This window comes from Thamnophis elegans, chromosome 2 (genome assembly GCF_009769535.1).
Source record: "Thamnophis elegans isolate rThaEle1 chromosome 2, rThaEle1.pri, whole genome shotgun sequence".
Taxonomy (NCBI): domain Eukaryota; kingdom Metazoa; phylum Chordata; class Lepidosauria; order Squamata; family Colubridae; genus Thamnophis; species Thamnophis elegans.
In genome coordinates, this window is record NC_045542.1 from 126457726 (window position 1) to 126478463 (window position 20738).

Sequence of the window (20738 nt, forward strand, 5' to 3'; positions counted from 1 at the left end):
TTAGCTTCAATGTATTATATTCATGAATCAAACAGATTTGCAAACCTGCCCTATGCCACATGACTTCTGTTTGTGCCTAATTTTAATGATCTACTCTTCTGAATGTAGATATAATGGCTTTTCAGAAGTGGGGATGGGAGAAAGGGAGAATAAAAAAGAATCATCTTAGGTCTAATAAAATTGCCCTTGAGCATCTTCAACCAGAGAGATTTTAGATTGGTTTTGGTATGTAGCAATTGTGTTTGTTTTGAACTTGAACTTACAAATATCAACTGATTTCAATAAGGCTAGTAGAGTATAGAAATAAAGAAACTTTTTGAAGACCTTTCACAATTCTTCATTTATTCTCTTTCCATGTGTAGGTATGGGGGAAGGGGGTGAGAATTTTTTTAAAGCTGCTGCTTTACTTGATAGTAAGGTTATGGAAAGGTTGAAATTGTTCTTCTGCAAGTTATATTACTATTAAAAGAGAAAGCAATGTGTGTTTTGCTTATTATAATTCAATCTAAATTGAAATGTTGAACAAGGACTAACCCTATATAGACGATAATAAATGTTGGATTTTAAACACACACACACACATATACATATACACATGCTATTTTGCATTTAATCCATTATCTTGTCTACACTAGTATTTTACTAGAATACATAAAACAAGTATAGTAAAAACATGTTTAACCTTACACAAAAACATTGCTTTGCAAAAATATTTCCCATTCCTGTGTGTGTGTGTGTGTGTGTGTGTGTGTGTGTTTGTGTACTTGCTATTAGTTGGAAATCTGATGTCAGAAAAAAAGTTACTAGCATTGCTCTGTAATACTAACTTATCTGCATGTACAATACATAGTATATAATTTAAGTGTCAATGTCAGCTCTTTGTGTGTCCAGCATTACACAGGATAATTCATTAATACTCAACAAAGAATCATAGTTTACACACGAAAGATAACTTATTTAGACCTTGTAATTGTTTTGAAGTATATACAGTAATCATTCTTATCATTTAACATGTACCTTCTTAACTCCAAAAGAACTACCTACTACGGCATCCTACAATGGTTTCTTTTTTTTAACTTAAATAGTTTATTAATTTTTTTTAAATCCAGGTATAATTTTTTCTTAAAGAACTATGAATGGTTGCTGCTGGTTCCAGTGCAGCACCTTATTGCTCAAGTTTCAGATTTCAAGTGCTGTCATGAACTTTTTGTTTATATAATAAACTGCTCAACCAAAAGTTAACAAACATGGCTCATAGAATTCTTGGTCTTCATTGCCTATACACTAATGCTCAGAGTGTGTAAAATAAACAATATGAGCTTCTGCTCTCGGTAAATAAAGTCAAAAATGATTTGATAAGTGCAATGGCATCTTGGTGTGATGATTCCCATGACTAAAATATAGTTATCAAATATAAATAAAAGAAAAAAATGTTCAAAAGGAACAGAAGCAATAGAAAGGGTGTAAAAGATGTATTGTGTGTTAAAATATCCATTTCCAATCCAAATTAATTCAACCAAATAAAAATACTTGGAAATACTATAACAAGCATTTGAATTAAAATAAGCAAATCCAGTTTTGGTCACATTACAAAAAGATGTTGAGACTTTGGAAAAAGTGCAAAGAAGAGCAACTAAGGTGATTAAAGGCCTGGAGACAAAAACATGAAGAACATTTATAGGAATTGGGTATAACCAATCTAGAGAAAAGGACAAGGGGTGACATGATAGCAATATTCCAGTATTTGGAATGCTGCCACAAAGAAGAGGGGATCAATTTATTTTCCAAAGCACCAGAAGGCAAGACAAGAAACTGAATGAAAACTAATCAGGAAGAGAAGCAACCTGGAATTAAGGAGAAGCTTCCTAACAGTGAAGACAATTAACCAGTGGAACAGCTTGCCTTCTGAAGTTGTGGGTGCTTCATTACTGGAAGTTTTTAAGAAAAGACTGGACAACCACCTGTCTGAAATAATATATAACCCCCTACTTGAGCAGGGAGTAAGATTAGAAGAACTCCTAGTTCCTTCCAGCTATTCTCATTGACATAAAAAATGTTTTTACTCAAGGTTGTAGGTGTCTATTTCTTTTCCAAATTAGGACAGTTTATGGATGATACCTGTCAAAGATCAAATCCAGATTTTTCAAAGATTTATAATATATGAGATTTGAAAATGTATTGATGATGTACTTCAACAATACCAACCGTCTTTTGTGAGACAAACTCTGCATACCATTGTTCTTCCAGGAAATTCTTCCAGGAGATTTATCCAATTGACAATTTTCTCCTTCAAAAGGTGGAAGGCACAAGAGGATTAACTAGCCTTGTATTCTTGACTTGATGCTAATCATTGGTGAAGACTTAAATGAGAAATTAGAAATGGGAGACATCTAGGATGAGGAATTGATTGCGTAGTGCCAGAATTCTTGATTTTAAGAGCAACCACAATTGAGTGTATTCAAGTACTTATATTGGATCTAGAAAAGTAGATTTTAACGAACTGAAAATAAGGATATGTGGAATTCTTGGCAAATGAAGCTAATTGAAAAAGGATAAAAACTCCTAATAAAGAGATGTTAAAACAAAACTTTGAGCGATTCCAAAGAGGAAAATAATAGAAGACCACCACCACCCCACCCTCATCACCCTGCCACAGCTTTATAAAAAGCTTAGTAGAAATCTGACAGTCAAAAAGGACAAATACAGAAAATGAAAAGAGGGGCAGATTAAAACATACAAGAAAATGGTCCAAAATTGTAGAAGTTGTATCAGGAACGTGAAACATGAGAAAGGTAGAATGCTATGTTTTTAGATATTAAGGATATTAAAAATGCTTTTCTGAAATCCATGTGATTTGCCAGTTATACAGAGTGTAGCAAAATCATTTGTTGTTAGTTGCAAAGTCATATCCGACCCATCACGACCCCATGGACAACTTTCGTTTAGGCCTTCCTGTCATCTGCTGGAGTCCATTTAAACTCACATCTATGCTTCGATGACTCCATCATTCCCTCTTGTCCCCTTCTTCTTTTGCCTTCAATCTTTCCCAGCATTAGGCACTCCAATGAGTCCTTCCTTCTCATTAAGTGGCCAAAGTATTTGAGTTTCATCTTCAGGATCTGGCCTTCTAAGGAACAGTCAGGGTTGATCTCCTCTAGGACTGACCGGTTTGACTTGCAGAAGTCTTCTCCAGCACCAGAGTTCAAAGGCCTCAATTCTTTGGCGCTCAGCCTTTCTTATGGTCCAACCTTCACAGCCATACGTTGCAACTGGGGAAACTATAGCTTTGAATATATGCACTTTTGTTGACAAGGTGATGTCTCTGCTTTTTGTATGCTGTCTAGATTTGCCATAACTTTCCTCCCCAGGAGCAAGCATCTTTTAATTCATAGCTCTCCCCTTTTAGTTTGGACATATTTCCACATTAATCCGATAGAACTGTTTGCATAACTATACTCCAAACTGGTATATTTCATCGTTAAACAATTTGTCATCAGTGTTCCATTGTTATGAGAGATTTAGATAATAATCAGGGGGAAATCAGGTTCAAATCAGTTTGATCATTAAGGCTTTAATAAATTTGGACTTGTGTTGGTCAATCAACTTAACCTACCTCACAAGGTTGTTGTGCAGATTAAAGAGTGTGGTGAGAAGAGAACTCTCTAAATTCTTGGACAAAAAGATGAAGTATACATTGAATGTTTATCTATGTATTCTAAATATATTTGTTACATGGAAAATTTAAAATTCAGAGTTCTAGAGAAGACTTTGTAAAAGTATGCTACTTTCACATGGAGATATTTAAAAATGAAATGAATTCTTTATATAAATACTTGATTTAATGCTGGTTTTATTTTGTTCTAATTTAAGTAGTAAGAATTAAATGGAGCCCCCAGGCTAATCTCTTTGAAATTAGTGAATAAGAAGTACAATGAAATTGGAACAGAAATGTTTAATTGAAGAAAGAAAAGTGCTTCATTTCCAAATATTATAGCTGTTGCTTGAAAGAACTGCAACCATTAGCTTCTCATTTTGAAAGATGTTTTAAGGTCTTGAAATGATTGTAGACACTTTATGGTGTGATTAAATGTCGTTCCCATGGCACTTAAGCAGTTATAAATACATAGTGCACATAATACATATTTACACAGTTCTTTTCGCATTCAGTGCGTAGACATTTTGAACTGGAATTGCTGGCCTATGGCAGCTGTTAACATTATCTGGCATACAATCCCATTTATATGTGTCTCACCATATTTCTTTCATATTTTTGAAATTAATGATTTTTCAGCAAAAACCATTATAATATACAGGTGCCTAAAAGCTCTTCATAGGAAATTCAGTGATAGGAAGAATTTCCAACCATGATTTTACCTCTTAACAGCCTATTCATAGAAGAAAGTCATAGTGATGCCAACTATTGTAGATATTATTTTATTTTATTTTATTTTTTATTGCTACTCATTTTTTTCAGGTGACAACTTCTTGAACATTAGATGGTTAAGCTGTTCATTCAACTTACAACCTGGGTCTGCAGAACACAATCAAAGATTGAAAAAAAATGTGTTTTTTTTTTCTTGGAAAAAAAAAAGCTGATGAACACTATAGATTTTTCATCACTATGGCCGATGGCCAAACTTCTTTTTTCTTCCAAGGGTTTTCCTGTACATCTTTTTAATTAACCAAGTGTTGATCTATTGGTTGTGATAGGAGTTGACTGACCAATGCTGATGTCATGGATTGAGAGAGAATGGCAGAACTGAAGTTACCTAGCATGCTTTCATGCCCATGGCTGGACTAGAACTTACAATCTCCTTGTTTCTAGCCTGGTGTCTTAGTCACTAGACCAAACTGGCTCACTGACAGATGGTCTGATACATAATAAAAAATAACCTGCATTGATCAAGAAAGCAATGCAGTGCCAATTTTAAAAAAGATGAGCCATCTTAGTAAGTGGTACAGTGTGTAGTAAAGAAAGATTCCCATAAAGTCATGTCAAATATAGGTAGGGATATTAAATAATCAATAATATTGTAAGAATATCAGCCTAATATTTAATCTATTTCTTGCTTGTATAAACAAATAAACTTCTATAAAATTGTTGGGAACTGTAAAAGTACAAGATGGTCCAGAGTTTTAAATGCTGCAAATGATTACCTGGTACATTAAACCAAAGTGATGTAATACCTGCTTGGTCTGTCAAATATTCTGGTTTTATGAAGTCTTTTCAAAGTTCAGACCCCCCCCCTCCCAAAATATTCCTATAAGAAAAGGTAGTAAAATTAAACCATATGGGTGAACATCTACACATCACTAGTTAGAGTGCCACCTGTGGAGTTTATGGTTCTGTATCAAGTTTGAAAATTGCAGCATGCCCCAATTACAGATTTGGAAATGGAAATGCTTTTCCAGAAGAGGTGAGAGCCAGCGTTCTTTCAGAAAGTCAAGGAATCCACATAATGTGGATACAGTATTGTTTTTACTCTTGGCCTTTTATTCACTAGGGTGCAAAGTGAGAATAGAAGTCCCAGGATTGATTCAAAATGTTTAGCTGCAGAGAGCAAGTGGTAGCACCTCTCCATTCTATATACAGAAATTATTTAACAAGAGTCATAGCCAGGGAAGCCATCTACACTGCAGGCTCATTGATGGGGCAGCAGGCTAATTGATGAAATATAGGGCAACTGCACAGTCTATTTCCTTCCTCTGCCCCTTTGTTACACTGTTCCATGCTCTGTAGTTGCCTCATGCTGGCTAATGAAAGGAAAAATCCAGGAATGAATACCATGAATTCATTTCTTTGGATTATACTCCTTTATAGAGACGATCAGTTTATAGAGATTATCATGGACAAATACTTGTTTAGGAACTTAATTTTACTTTATGGAACAAAATTCCCTCTGAACCTACCTTCCCCCCCCCCCCATCACAAAAAGTAGACAATAATGAAGAAACAGTTTTAAAAAATTAGGCCAAATGTTTATACCATATGTTTTGCAGCTCAAAGTCCGTCTCGAAGACCGCATTTATAGACTGAATGTGTTTGTTAATGGAACTGTCACTGACATCGTGTTACACCTAACATTTAGAGACAAAGCAAACAATTGTCCCCTTTCAGTTTTGAAAACACTGCCTCCATTCTGTCTCCTGCCATAAGCAAAACTCATAGGTTCTTGATCCAGCAGAAAGAGACATAAAGAAATATTAGAGTTTATATCAGCAAAGGCAGAATGTTATTTGGGTTGTTTCACATGGCAAAAGACAAGTTAAGTCAAATTGTGTAGCATTCCATAAAATCGAAGAGGACCGAATAATCAGTTTAGTCCATTTGATTTTAGAAAACATAAAATATTCTCTCTTCAAAAGGATCACCAGCTATAACTGAAAACAACACTGAGGGGAACCACCTTGGTTTCAACTGCCCCCCTCTCCTTTCAATCATGTCCAATTATCAGAGGTCCCAGGTCCCTGTTAAGTTTTCTTAACAAGGTTTTTCAGAAGTAGATTGCCACTACCTTTTCCCCAGGGTTGAGAGAGAGTGACTGGTCCAAAGTCACCTAATTGACTTCATGTCTAAGATGGGACTAGAACTCATGGTCTTTCGGTTTCTAGCTTGATAGCAATAGCGCTTAGACATATATACTACATCACAGTGCTTTACAGTCCTCTTTATATGGTTTACAGAGTCAGTATATCGCCTCCAATAATCTGGGTCCTCATTAAACTGACCTAGGAAGGATGGAAGGCTGAGTCAACCTTGAGCCAGTGAGACTTGAACTGCCAAGCTGCTGGCAGCTGGCAGTCAGCAGAAATAGCCTACAATGTGCTCAATGCCTTAACCACTACCCCAAACTTGTTTTCTTAGTTTTAGCTTATTGTGATTTGCCAACTACTGGGAATAATTTTTGTATAGACTAGCTTTTGCTCATGGCAAATGAATTAAGGAATATCTACAGCTCTAATAATTGTGAAAATCTTCCTTAGATCTGTATCACTATCATACAAAAGATGTCATGATACTACTTACCAGAGAGTAAAAACTTTTTTACCCTGTCCCCAATCTGGGGAAAGATCTATTTTTGCACAATGGAGCTGTCCCAGTAAAACCGCCTTTTGCATTATTATTATTATCGCAACAACAGAATTGTATCACAGCGGCCAGTTGTTTCGCCGGATTTGGCATTGATTACTACTCAGGCCCCACCCAGGGGCCTAGGACGTTGTAACGTATTTTTGTAATATGCGTGCAGTTCCATGCAGTGCGGCTTTTTGCATTTGTCTGATGGTGATTTTGTCAATTTTTAACTGTTTTAAATGTAATTCCAGTGCTTTTGGAATAGTACCCAGTGTGCCGATTATCACTGGAATTACCACTGCTGATTTGTGCCATAATCGTTGAATTTTGATTTTTAAGTCCTGGTATTTCGTGATTTTTTCATATTCCTTCTCATTGAACCTGCTATCACCTGGTACTGCAATGTCTATGATTGTAACCTTATTTTTCTCAACCAGTCTGATGTCTAGTGTATTATGCGCCAGTATTTTGTCTGTTTGTATGCGAAAATCCCACAAGATCTTGACCATCTGATTTTCGGTAACTTTTTCAGGCTGATGTTCCCACCAGTTTGTTGCTGTTTTAATATTAAAATTTTTGCACAAATTCCAATGGATCATTTGTGCTACTGAATTGTGCCGCAATTTATAATCAGTCTGCGTGATTTTTTTACAGCAGCTGAGTATGTGAGCAACAGTTTCATCAGCTTCTTTGCAAAGTCTGCATTTGGCATCATCAGAGGATTTTTCGATTTTGGCCTTTATGGCATTTGTGCGGATAGCTTGTTCTTGCGCAGCCAGGATTAGTGACTCTGTTTCTTTCTTTAATGTACCTGCTGTTAACCATAACCAAGTTTTTTCACTGTCCACTTTATCTTTTATTTTTTCCAGAAATTGGCCATGCAATGCTTTGTTCTGCCAACTCTCCATTCTTGATTTTATCACATCTTTTCTGTATTTTTGTTTTGTCTGTTGGACCTTCAGTAGATTTTTGTTCTTTACTTCAATTAATAGATGTTCTTGACTTTCTTTTAAATAATCAGTTAGTGCACGTTTTTCTTCTTCAGCTGTTTGTTTCACTTGTAATAATCCTCTGCCACCTGATTTTCGGGGCAGATATAGTCTATCAGTATCACCACGTGGATGTAAACTGTAGTGCATTGTCATTAGTTTCCTGGTTTTTCGGTCCAAAAGGTCCAAATCAGCTTGTGTCCAGTTAACTATACCAGCTGTGTATCTTATAACTGGTATTGCACAGGTATTTATGGCCTTGATTGTATTTCCACCATTCAATTTAGATTTCAAAATTTTCCTAACTCTGTTAATGTACTCTCCCCTGACAATAGTTTTTAATTCTCCATGCTTGATTTTATCCAGCAGCAGAATGCCTAAATATTTGTAGGCTTCATTTTCTTTGCATTTAATTAGTTGGCCATTGGGCATTTCAATTCCCTCACATGTAGTAATTTTGCCCCTTTTTATGGATACAATGGCGCATTTTTCCATGCCAAACTGCATTGAAATATCGGTGCTGAATACTTGGACTGTGTTTGTTAGTGATTGGATTTCTATTTCTCACTTTCCATAGAGTTTCAAATCATCCATATATAATAAATGAGAAATTTTTTCAGCTTCTTTGGCTGTTTGGTAGCCTAATTTAATTTTTTTAAAGATTACTGATAATGGGATCATCGCGATGATGAAGAGAAGAGGTGAAAGTGAATGACCCTGAAAAATTCCTCACTTGATATTAATCATTCCGTAGTTCTCATTCCTTACTGCCAACTCAGTTCTCCACTGTTTCATTGCCTTTTCAGTAAAGGATGTAATATTTTGGTAATGCCAGTTGTTTCTAAGCATTTTATGATCCAACTATATGGCAATGAGTTGAATGCCTTTTTGTAATCAATCCAGACCATATTCAAGTTCGTTTCGTTTTGTTGGCTGGTCCACTTGTAGCCCACTTGTCAACGTATGCTAGGGACCTCAACATCTGCTGCGGCCCTTGTTAACCCACGCGACGACCGATGCGGTATAGAATTTTTATTTGTTTCTTTCACCATGTTATATGGGTTGGCGGGTTTTTTTTATGAGGTCAGGTTGCCAACCTGATCCCAAACCTCCTCCTTTCTCATCCGGGCTTGGGACCGGCAACGGCGGTATTATTATTATTATTATTATTATTATTATTATTATTATTATTATTATTCATCATCATCATCATCATCATCATCATCATCATCATCATCACACAGTCAGCCAGATGTTAAGACTGGGCTTGGCATTTTTGTCTGTCTATTGAGTTATTATTATATACTTTATTCATTAAACATGAAACTCAGCCAACTGAACATTCAAATATGCATCACAAATACCACTGACTGGTGCTAATGGTTGATACAGGAATCAAACAATATTGTTGTTGTTGTTATTGTTGTTGTTATACAACTTAGTTTCTTCATTTTTCAGTTCTTTGTCTATTTTGTAGTCCTGCAAACAAGAACTGGTGGAATCACAAAATAGACAGCGTAGTAGACAATGAAGAAGTTAAAGTGTTCCAAGACTTTAGAATTCAAACAGACAAGCACCTGCCACACAACACCTTAGACTTAACAATTGTTGATTTAAAAAAATAGACAAAGTGATTTGGTATTTTACAGGACAGATCAATTAGCTCAACTAGTACCAGTATTCTGCACATTTAATGGCACTAACCTGGTAAAAGGTCAATTATGCTCTTACCCATTAAAATATGATGGAGTTTTAGCCTTTTTGCCAAACTTTGGCTGTTTTTTAATTAAGAAATTGAAGGAAGCTCTGGAGAGTCATATAAACTGAGGGGGGTTGTTTAAGTGTCCACTTAACTTGGCCTGTGAGTTCCTTTGTCTTTTCCTCTACTCCTCCTCTGCATTATGCTTATCTCGGTACAATTTTCAGAGCTCCTGAAATGAATGCTTTCTGAAAGAAGTCAGTTTCCCTGGGGTCCGCAGCTTTCAGTTCCGCCTTTGTGAAGGTGAAGATCTCTGCTTTCATTTAGTATTCATGAGATGGGGCATTGCTATTACCCAGTGACCACAGGACTGTGTGCACTTAAGAACTTGAAATGAGAAGCAGCTCATTATTTTTTAATTCAAAGGGGATGAGTGTGTATTCCCCAGCAAAAATTTTCCCAATCAAAGATATAGGTCTTACGGCAGAATGCACCCAGCAACGTACCACTAGATCCACTTTTGACTTTTCAGCTGGCCTTAGTCTTTAAAAAATAAACGTCTTGATTTAGATTACTATAGAGAATGTTGATTTTATTTGAATTGCACATAACAATATGTAGCCGCCAAATCTGCTGTTCTATACAGCGATGCATAATGTCACATGTGCAAAACTGAATACTAAACTGGTCTTAATATTTTTCTAGAGCCAGTTATTTTATTTAAAGGAAATATGTTGAAGTTACAGTACATGGAAGTACAATATTCACAAACATTCACATAAAAGAATTTCTGTCACCAAAATTACCAATTCAAAGAACAGCAGAATTTATGCAAATTGGGAAAACATTACCAACTTTTTTTTTATAACAGATGGTCACAATCACTACATAACAGTGTGATTAGTTTTCTGCTTTCTCTTACTTCAGAATTCCAAATTCTAGAGCGATTAGAAAATCTCCTTCCCTTCTGATAAGCTAAACCAGGAGGGCGTAAAGTTTGTAGGGTCCATAAAAGTTTGCTAATTCTTAAGTTGATATAAGTCTCATTATAATCAATGTGTTTTCTTCTTAGCTAATGATTTAAAAACCCTAGAATTGCTAATCCCTTTTATATCTCTGTTGTCGTTAATTGTGAAGTCGTGTCCGATGCATTGCGACCCCATAGACAACATTCCTCCAGATCTTTCTGTCCTCTACCATCTCCTGGAGTCCATTTAAGTTCACACCTTCTGCTTAGGTGATTCCATTCAGCCACCGCATTCTCTGTTGTCCCCTTCTTCTTTTTTCCTTAGTCTTTCCCAGCATTAGGCTCTTCTCCAGTGAGTTCTTCCTTCTCATTAGGTGGCCAAAGTATTTGAGTTTCATCTTCAGGATCTGGCCTTCTAAAGATCAGTCAGGGTTGTTCTCCTTTAGGACTGACAAGTTTGATCGTCTTGCAGTCCACGGGACTTTTAGGAGCATAGGTATGCTTAAGAGGATGCTGACCTTTTCGATCAGTCTTCTCTAGCTTTCCAGGTAAAATACATGGAAAAATCCCATTGGAGGGTAAACACACTTCGGGTTAGGGTTAGGTCCCCATGAACTTGTAGAGAAAAATCATTGTTGCCAATGAATTCTCCAATAATACCTCTTTATCATCCTTAATAGCACTCAAATGATAAAGAAGTTTTTTTCTAGTTATGTTGAGCAGATATTTTAGATATGACTCAAGAAGAATTTGGAATTTATTTATTATACATATATATTCCATTTGTAAGATTCTGTTACTGTAATCTTACAATAAAGGTAGTGTTAGTATTTCTTCTCTGGATTACCTTGAAGTGCTGACTATATAACTAAATATCATCAGCAAAGTGATGATATTTCTGATAAAATGTGCCGCTTCCCAGGGAGTAGATGGCATATTTAATTGAGGGGCCCAAAAACAAGAGACTACACAGTCCTGAATTGTATGGGAGGGAGGAAAAGATTCAAGGTAGCCAGGCCTAGAATTTTCCAGGATATATCTGTTAGATAGGAAGGTTATATATTTACAGTAGTCTGATGAGATTATCTTTATTAGGTGTAAGCAAGTAAAGTACTTGGCTTTATTGGATCTGTGTCATCTTTGAACATAAATAGAACAATATTTCACACCAAACCAACTGATGACCTTACATTAAGATATAGACATTAACAAGCTGGGAGACAAATTCTACAATCCTTACAAGGGAACAACCAATCATTGACATCTCCTGGACTGTTACTGACTAACCATCCATTACAAAGGGACAGAACCACTAAAGTCCAATGTGCCTGAGTCTGAGGCCTTTTATATATCCAGAAGGATACAATGGTTGATGTACTAAAAGTCACTGAGATGTCTAGCAGGATCTAGAGGCTGCATTGTTCCCAGTCAGGTCCTGACAAATGTGAACGTTAACTGGAATTGATTCAGACAATCCATTTCATCTACATTCTAGGATACTCTGCAGTTGAAGTCTCATCACCTCATTAATCTTGGTTGGCGATCAAGTGACAGTGATTTAAATTGACTCATCCAAGGAAGAGATTTTCATGAGGGGGTGTATCACTACCTTTTTTAGGTTCACTGATGTCATCCCTCCTTCAGCAATGATTTCCTCCATGATCTAATATCTATTCTCCCTGGGAGCCTTATTTAGAAGCCAGGCTGGGCATAGATTTAGCCCACATGTTCACCACATTCCACAGATTGCCCTTCTCATTAGCTGAAAAGAGTCCCAAGTAATCTTACAAGATGTTACTGCATTCATGTCTTCAAAACCCACCCCAGCAAACCTAAGCAAATATGTGCAATTTTTTCAGCAACACTATTGTATAGATACCTCCCAGGGGACCTTAAGAAGATTTCCCCATATTCCAGCCCCCCACTTCCAAATAAGAAGGCCAAAAATGAAACTGCCTTCTGAAATAGCTTCACTTCTACCTGGCAATGTAAGTGGAAAAAGGAACATTGTAGCTTTATCTCAGGATGGATCGTTGGACAGATGAAGTTTATGTCCATTCCTGCTTAGCTTAATCATAGTCTTTTGAATAAGCCATAATGACCTCAGGAAGATAGCAAACCAAGCCATAATTTATATTTTATAGCATGTGATGTGGGAACCCTTTCTTGTTAATGCATACAACAAATGTGTATGGATATTCTAAGTCTTCCAGGTCATGGTTGTCCCAAAGGTGCTTTTTCAAAAGTCAAATGGATTTTGTTTTTCTTTGAAAATCGTTCACTTCTCATCTAAGAAGCTTCTTCAGTTCTTCACGGAGGAGGGTTCTTGGATGAGAAACAAAACATTTTCAAGGAAAAACAAAGTCCACTTGCCTTTTGAAAAAGCACCTTTGGTAATACAGAAAATTTACATGATACTTCTCTTTATTTCAAGCCAAGGAACACTTGAATGAAATATCTTTGGAATGAAATAACAGCATGGACATGTCCATTGCTTTATGGACATGACAGAGAAGGACACACTTCAAGTCATCCACCTCATGACGAAAATTGCTGACGTGTGTGAATGAATCTCTTTTACAGCACAGCATTTCTTTCTCTTGCAATCTATTTTTGCCATGTTCAACTGATTCATTTGACCCTTGCACTGGTTGAGTGAACCAGTGTTGAATTCAAGGTCACAGAAACCCTATGCTGTGCCAGTTCTCGTATTCATCTGCTTTATTCTTTTTGTAAGAAAAATTGAGTTCTAAGCAAACAATATATATGGTACTTTAGTTGCAAAATAAGAAATGGAATGACTCAGTTGTCTAGAACTTAGTATTGTAGATTTTTCCTGTCCTTAAAATGTTATTCCAGATGCCTCTTTGGAAGAACAGCAGTGATGAAGAGTAGAACATTGAACATTTAAGAATACTTTTTTTCTTTTAATATTTACTGAACTGCCTGCAGTTGCTACTGATCTGATTGCTAACCATAATCTTTAAATGTTCACTAATTCTTCAAACGGTTCACTACTAAGAAGCTTTAGAAAGTTAGAATGCTTGTCATTTCTTCGGTCAGGGCCTAAGGATGACAGGGACTTAGGACATACATTATCTTCCTCCTTCTATTCCTTGTAAGTATCCAAAGTACTTATATGGTGAGACTTTTTAAACCCCATTGTGAGCATTAAATAACAATTTCTTCAAGTTGATGACTTCTTGCAGGGAAGTAGTGTTTTTAAGAGGAGTCACAACACTTTAAGCACTTACTTCCATACATTAATTTCATACTCAATTGTATTACGAGTTCTTGTTGATCTTGTCATTGAAATAATACTCATTTCTATGATGCTTAAAGGAAAAAAAACATTAAAAATAATATATGGGAAAAACAACAAAGATGCACAAACAGAAATTAAAAAACATACAAAGAATATATATATATATTTAAAGTCACAACCCCTGGTATGCCCAAATATTCGATTGGGTTCGATTCCCGGCAAGGGTATGGCTAGCTGATGAGAGCTAAATAGCTTGAAATAGATCTATACTAGTCTCCCTTTATTTATTTATCAGCACAAATATAACATATATATTCATTCATTCATTCATTCATTCATTCATTTATTCATTCATTCATTCATTCATTCATTCATTCATTCATTCATTCATTCATTCATATTCATTCATTCCCCTTTGGACAAAATGAGAATTTTTCTCCAAACTACAATATAGCAATCTTTTGTTCAAAACTCAATTCACTTCTCATCCTTTGGCTATAGTACTAAGACGTTGAATATGTATTCTAAATAAATCAATTATATAAGTTGGAACTATATCTTTTTGCTAGAGAAAAGGTTGCAAAAGCTAATAATCACATCAAAGCCCAAGTAACCATTCTGGAAGATAGGAAAAGAGCTGATATCTTTTAAGTCAGCTTTAAAATTTTGATTCTACTTCCTGTTTTTCTTCAATTTTTAAAGTATGTTTAATAAGCAGCCCTTCTAAATTTCTCAGAGGAAGACCAGGAATTATGGTATGTAATTAAAAAAGAAATTCTACATCATGTGTGCAAATAAAGAAAAAGAATATTTGAAGATTTTCTTCTTGTGCTGCCCTCAGGGTATGTGTAAATTTTACACATAATCTCACTTCATGGAGTAGGCACATTTGCTTGAAGTATATTTTACTATGCAAGGTATGAAAGGAGAAGGACTTAAAATTGGGCCTGTAAGTACAGATAAGGGCTGAAACATTAGGAAGGCTGAATTTAGAGATGAACAGTTTTCAACTGCCATCTAAATTTTAAAGAAGCAGGAATGTAAGTTTTGAATTTCTACCTCCACAAAAACCCAAACTTTTCCAGGAATTCAATACAAACTGCTATAAATTTACAAAGGTAATACATTAGGTAATACCCCCCCACACACACAATCTGTGAGTTTATGTATGCATTCGGTAATTCATTCATTCATTCTATCATCCATCTATCTATCTATCTATCTATCTATCTATCTATCTATCTATCTATCTATCTATCTATCTATCTATCTATCTATCTATCTACAATCCCTATTTAAATATATATATTTAAATACACACACAAGTTGTGTGTGCTTGCACACAAATACAAATTATATTTTTTAAAAATCTCAGCTAACTTCTCTGGCCCCATCTACTGGTTAGGCAACATCAAGGCAGATCTCTAATAACAGTCTTGGTGATTATTCCATCTGTTTTTTAAAACAAAAAATAGAAGTCAATCATTTGCTTATTCCTAACATTATTAAAATGTAGTTGATCTGTTGATTTACTGAATATGTAAAATTCCCCAATTCTCTCTCCAACATTCTTCCTAACTAGTACAAACTGACGACTTCCAGCATTTCTTTATTCATTTACTTACTTACATTTAGAAGTTTCCTTTCTTCAAAGTTACCTTTCTAAGAATAAGATGCCTATTATAAGCATCTTATTCTTAGAAAAAAGTAAAAAATATAAAATAAAGTAAAACAAATCCAGAAGAAAAGATTTCATGATAATATAAGAAAGAAAGATGTTATCTAGATAGAGAATTTAGCGACAGATAACACAAAAAAACCCACTTGCTCAATTTTGTGTACTACAGTAGAGGATAGGAGGAAGATGAATGAATTACCTTTCGGGCAACATTAGAGCAATAGCATATTTCTTCAGTAGATGAAATAACACAATTCTCATCTTCCTTAAAGGTAAAGGTTCCCCTCGCACATACAGTATGTGCTAGTTGTTCCAGAGTCTAGGGGGCGGTAGTCATCTCCATTTCAAAGCTGAAGAGCTAGCACTGTCCGAAGATGTCTCCATGGTCATATGGCTGGCATGACTGAATGGCGAAGGTGCACAGAATGCTGTTACATTCCCACCAAAGGTGGTCCTTATTTTTCTACTTGCATTTTTACATGCTTTCATACTACTAGGTTGGCAGAAGCGGGGACAAGTAATGGGAGCTCATTCCATTATGCGGCGCTAGGGATTTGAACTGCTGAACTGCCGACCTTTCTGATCAACAAGCTTAGTCTTAGCCACTGAGCCACTGCGTCCCCATCTTCCTTACTAGTTTCAACATATGACAGCAAAGTAGTCTGGGTCAAATCCAGCATGCAAATTTGGCATTTCGGGGGAGGGAGAAGTCCTAAAGACCCAAATTTTCTGTAAAATATGATCTGCATACAAAAGTACTCTTAAAATAAAATAAGGTCAGCTATATAAAACAAGATAGGATTAATGGAACTATTCTGGAATAAAAAAGTGCTGTCTTTTATCCAGAATGTCAGTTTTTTAATGTAAAATAAATTATAGATATACATGCTCATTTGAATCTCATTCAAGTTAAGTGCAACGGCTTCAATTGAATGTAGATCTAAATTGAACTGATGACCTCAGTTTGATGCATCTCTCAGTTAATGAGAGTGATCAGGAGGACAAAATAAATATTGATCCTGATTAGATTTTCTTTTAAACAACTAATAATTAAATAATTTTAAAAGGTTCTTTTTGACATTTCTAAAGTGCCCAATATCTTTATATAGAAATAAGCCTTTCAGACTTGAGAAATATAAGAATTATTTAATGTTGATACTGCTATTTAGAAATATACCTTAATGCATTAGGGTTAGGATTGCCAATGATTATGTTATTTTGCATTAATTAAATATTTTTAGCTGCCTTTACAATTAGTCAGATGCTGAAGCCACCCATGTTTTTTTTCCTCCTATGAAAAAATCTATAACCACAATTGTGTTCTTGATTGACCAAGAGTAGTAAAATGTTAATAGGTTTCATGTTTCCTCCAGTGCTCTCATTGTAACAGTGTGCTACTTTCTTAGAATATTTTTGTGAAAGGAACCATAAGTTTCTCCCATCAAATTTCACCAAAGCCTGCATCACTGGCAGACTGTTTAGTTTGTTGCAATTGTTGTTGTTGTTGTTGTTGTCATCGTCATATTCATCATCATCATCATCATCATCCTGAATACAATACTGAAGTTTGCAGATGATACAACAGTGATTGGTTTCATTCAAGACAACAATGACTCTGCATACAGATAGGAGGTTGAACAACTAGCCTAGTGATGCAGCCAAAACAATCTTGAACTTAATACACTCAAAACCATAGAAATGGTGGTCAATTTTAGAAGACAAACTCCTATACTGCCACCTCTCACAATACTAGACAACACAGTATCAACAGTAGAGACCTTCAAGTTTCTAGGTTCTATCATATGCCTACTTAAAATGGATACCTAACATCAAAAATGTCATTAAAAAAGCAGAACAAAGAATGTTCTTTTTGTGCCAACTCAGAAAGCTGAAACTGCCCAAAGAGCTGCTGATTCAGTTCTACAGAGGAATTATTGAGTGCCATCTGCACTTCCATAACTGTCTAGTTTGGTTCTGCAACCAAACAAGACAAACATAGACTTCATTGACGGATAATTAGAACGGCATAAAAAACAATTTCTACCAACCTGCCTTCCATTGAGGACCTGTATACTGCACGAGTCAAAAAGAGGGCTGTGAAAATATTTACAGACCCCTCGCATCCTGTGCATAAATTGTTTCAACTTCTACCCTCAAAATGATGCTGTAGAGCACTGCACACCAGAACAACTAGAAACAAGGACAGTTTTTCCCCGAATGCCATCACTCTGCTTAACCACTAATTCCCACAACACTGTCAATAATTTACCAAGAATGTGTTACTATTATTATTCTTTTCCTTCCTAGTATCTTTCTCTCCCCAGTTATGACTATAATAAAGTTGCTTGTATCTTTCAATTTATATTATTTTTATTGTTTCCTAGTGTGATTTGATAGCTTATTAGTAACCTTGACTATCACTAAGTGTTGTATCTTCTTATTCTTGATGAATGTATTTTTATTCTTCTTATGTAAACTGAGAGCATATACATCAAATACAAATTCCTTGTGTGTCCAATCACACTTAGCCAATACATAATTCTATTCTATTCTGTTCATCATCATCATCATCATAGTTCTAGTCCTATTTTAGGCATAGAGCCACCTGGGTGTCCTTGGGCCAGTCACTCTTTTTGCAACTCTAGGAAGCTGGCAATGGCAAATCACTTCTGAAAATTTGTCAGGAATACTGCAAGGACTTCTTCAGGCAGAACTAAAAATAACAACAACACGTGAAGGTATAGAAGAAAAAGAATTTGAGAGTAGCCCTCATTATTTTCAGCCAATATGTGCAGTACGAGCAAGGGATGAGGTGTAGAAGTGATGTGTAGAATAAGATCGCTCAGTTGAGTAACCTGCATTGGAAATTAAAAAAAATAATTTTACGTTGCTGGTGAAGGTGAGTTAATATGGTTAGAAAATTGCAAAACATTCATGTAAAATAAAAAAAGAACTAGTGACTCATATAACTGTTTCTTGATTTTGAAGTTGTAGATGTATGAGATTTTTTCAGGGTAATGTTTTAAATGCTTTTGGCTAGCTCTGAAAAACATAGGTCAAAAACAGTGCCTGAAGATGGGGAAAGCTAATCATGCAAAGTATATGCGGCATAACAAATCAATCATCAGATCAATAGCAAGTCATTAAAAATTCCTGTACGCTTACAGGAATTAAGACTGGGCAGCCTTATTTTGTGGGATGTTCACGGGAAGCTGCCCATTTGAAGCAATATTGCGAAGTGAAACAGCATCCCATTTCTAAGGCAGAAGCTACCATCAGCAAGACAAGATGAATCAGTCCAGTACAAAATTTTGTCAAGGTAAAAGCTGTGTGCTTTCATGAGAAGCTTTGCTGAGATGAGGCAATTCAGTCAGCACACTTCAACCTCTGTGCTGAAATTACTATAACACTCACAGATGCAACCTACAGGAATCTGTATTCTGCCTTTATCTACAAAACTTCGAAACCACATTCCTGCTTATGGTCTTTACAGAAGGCAGCATGGAAGCTGAGCAGGTTTGGACTTGGTTAGGGTTTAAATCCAAGGTTTTACATTACACTAGGTAGTCAAGAAATATTTCCGAATACAAATTCAGATGTTACTAGAAAAAATGGTTGGACGACGTATTGAATTCAAGCCAGAATTATTTCTATTAGGGATTATAATAGAAGGCTATAGCAAAGCGTCAATATACCTAATACTTCATATCCTAACAGCAGCGAGAATAGTATATGCACAGCAATGGAAAAATGAAAATATCCCTTCAGAAAAAGAGATAATAAGGAAGATATTAACATGCACAGAAATGGATTAGACTAACATTAGAATTAAAAAACAAAGGAGAGGCAGAATATTATGGAATATATTTTATCAATGGCTGGAAACACGAGGTAGGAGTCGGAACATGAAAAAAATAGGCTAAATAGACCTGAAATGCGAGATTATAGATGTATTAGAAATACTAAGTTGGTCAAAAATAATTGTATAAGACTAGCATATATAAAGAGAAATATCCCAGAAATGTCAGCAGCAGTCACATAATGCTTCCAAGAAAACTGCATGTAGTCCTCAGACTTCAAGTTTGCGTCAAGAGCATTTTACTTTTGATACATTTTTGTAAGTGTATTATGTATTGAATGTTAACTCTGAAATCTGTTTATCTCAACTGAAGTTAACATCTTAATTAGAAAAAACCCATCCTCTGCTTTAAATAGGGGGATGGTAGAGGACAGAAAGGCCTGGAGGAACATTGTCTATGGGGTCATGATGGGTCAGACACAACTTTGCAACTAATAACAACATTCTCTGCTATAGATTTAGTTTTTAGACAGCCTGGAATCCAGCTGGGTAGAGCTTCTGATAATCGTCAAGAGTTTGGATATGCAGATATCCCAGTGACTCTCTTTAGACGTTAATGCAGTCCTCTATAATGATTTCAGTTAATTCAACCAATGCTAAGGCTTGGGTTACATATCCACTTAGCCATAATAGTGTTTCCAGATGAATGATGAGGAATGATGTTCTAACACTCTATTTTTGGAAGGCCCTGAAATCACGGTTCTGCCAGCAGGCCTGAGGAACCCAGAGCAGGATGGAACCCATTTAATGGCTGGTATAAATGTGTGTTGTTGTCAGGGTGGGGTGAGGGGTTATTATTTTATACTTTTTATTATTATTTCTTTTGAATTGTGCTTTTATGGCCTATAAGCCTCCTGGAGTCACCATGTTCGAGTATGCAGCAATATAAATTTTGCTTGGGTTTTGTTTAGCTTGTAAAACCATTCATGTAACCTCAAGACATTCCTTTAGTTTGCCAAACTTGGGGTGAGTGTGTAGATGGGCACTAGTGAATGAGTAGTACAAAGAAGTACATTGAAATAGTTTGGTCATACCTAGAGAATGAATAACGATTGACTTGCAAAACAAATATATGAAGCAGGAGACGGTGGATCAATGAGAACTTGGCTGGGTGCAATGGATAAGATCCTGACAAACAAGATGTTGAGAAATGTAAAGAATAAAAGGTGTGTTTGAAGTGGTGTGTAGATGTAGAGGAAGAAAAGT